Here is a 2,351-nt window from a genome sequence, read left to right as displayed (position 1 = left end):
TGATATTCAGACAGATATTTAGGGTAAACTGAACTGTATATGCTGCAGGGTAATAATAAGCTTCCCTTCTGGAAGGTTAACAACCAAAGTTTTCAGATCAAAAATTGGAGAAAAGGAAGAGCTGCAAGGTCCGCCAACATTTTGGCCCTAGCCTTTCAAGGTCAGTGAAGACTCAGGACATAACCTGTACTGTAATATCCTGTAACTCAGTTGTTTCCCAAATTTTCTGATCAAGGAGAATATGGAGCCATAGAGGCATGTGATCGATGATGTATAGTGTGCCTAAGGAGAGTCACCTGGAGAGAAAACATTCTCTCAGGCTTTCAGAGAGCAAGTTGGTCAACCAATGGCTGTGACTCAGTCTCATGCCTGACACTGACAAATGATCTACAAAGTACTGTAGAGGGCTACAGGATAAATCCTGAGGGTACTTGTCTGAACTTATCAGATACAAAAGATACATTTCTTGTTATATAGGTATTGTTTTATCTTGGTCTTTTTTTTTTTTTAATTTTATTTATGTGTGTGTGCGCGCGTGTGTGTGTGTGGTCAGCTCAGCCCACCAGGGGGCGGGTCTGGCTGGCATGTGGTGCTGGGGGATCGAACCACAGTCCCTGTGATTTGCTAAGCTTGTTCTAAGTAGGTGCTTTAGACCACTGAGCCATCTCACCAGCCCTATCTTGGTCTTTTTAAAAAAAAATTTTTAAACATTTATTTATTGTGTGTGTGTGTGTGTGTGTGTGTGTGGCCAGCTCAGCCCACCAGGGGGAGGAGCTGGCTGGCATGTGGTGCTGGGGGTCGAACTGTGGTCCCTGTGCTTTGCCAAGCTTGTTCCAAGTAGGTGCTTTAGACCACTGAGCCATCTCTCCAACCCCTTATCTTGGTCTTAACCATCCAGCAGAAAAGTATAAAACGAGGTATATAAAGTAAAGCCATATTAATATACTGAGCTGTGAAAGGCTCAAGTCAACAACTTTTTTTTCAAATCCTTTTTTTTAAAGGTTTATTTATTTGGTACAGGGTCTTGCTACACAACTTGGACTCTAGTGATCCTCCTGTCTCAGCCTCCCCAGCAGTGGGATTACAGTTGTGCGCCACCACGCCTAGTTTCAGGGCCAGCTCACTGTGCCTGCGGTTCCTGGGCTGGCATGGCATGCAGTACTGGGGCTCGAACCTGGGTCCTTGCACTTGCCAGGCAGGTGCTTAGACTACCGAGCTGTCTTCCCCAACTCCTCAAGTCAACAACTTCTGCAGATAACCTGTTACTATTGTAGACTGCTGGAGTGTGTAGGACTGTTTTGCTGAATTCAAGCACCCATAGTATTTAGATGCCAATGGAATACTCATCTCTGACAAGACTAAACAAAAAAAGGGAATAGAAAGGAAGGACCATTTTGTATTTGTATATACAGAATAGTTAGGATGGATATACAGCTACTTTCACTTAATTCAATGAGAAGGAAGATTTGTAGTAATAGTGTTTGGACAGTATATCCTGTCTGCTTCTTGTACTATGGATAACCACTAAGAAGATAATATACAATGTATTAATTATTGAAACTCTCCTATTAATCAGCTTTGAAATTGTCTCATTGATATTTGTTTCTCAATAAAATAAAATAAATGAACTTTATTTTTAATTTAGTGATTCTACAAAATGAAAGAATATCTCTGTGAATTTTATGATGTCATGTAAATCAGTTTTGAGCTTTTTTTTTTTGGTTTTTTTGAGATAGGGTCTTGCTATGTAGTTCAGGCTTACCTTGAACTCTCTGTTTAGTCCAGGATGACCTCAAACCTGAGTTGGACCTTCCTGTCTCAGATTCTTGAGTGCTAAGATTACAGCATATGCCACCCTATAAATCAGATCTAGCAATTTTTTTTTTTATGTATTTAGTACAGGGTCTGTAGGGTCTCACTACACAAATCGTATTCATAGTGATGCTCCTGTTTTCATCCTCTCGAGCGCGGGGATTACAGGTACACACCGCCATGCCCAGTCTCAGTCACCATCACAGTGTGCCCCAGGGACAGGGCCAGCATGGCAAGCCGAGGATGGAACACCAGTTTCTGTGCTTGCCTAAGCAGGAGTTCTATCAACTTTGGATATCACTGAAATGATGCTTGACAAAATGATGAAAAACACACCCTCTCACAATTTGATGAAGGGGATTCTAAATATCTCACAAGTCTTTCACACAAACTTTTGTAAAATGATAATCATCAATCTATTCTTTAAAATAATTCACCATCTGGGGCCAGGGAGATAGCTCAGTAGAATAAGTGTTTTCCTGGCAAGCACAAGGGCCTGAGTTCAATCCCAGGTTCCAAAAAATAAGTAAAGAAATAAA

The sequence above is a fragment of the Octodon degus genome, unplaced genomic scaffold, assembly GCF_000260255.1.
Source record: "Octodon degus isolate 3935 unplaced genomic scaffold, OctDeg1.0 scaffold00024, whole genome shotgun sequence".
NCBI classification, from domain to species: domain Eukaryota; kingdom Metazoa; phylum Chordata; class Mammalia; order Rodentia; family Octodontidae; genus Octodon; species Octodon degus.
Note: the sequence above shows the minus strand (reverse complement) of the source record.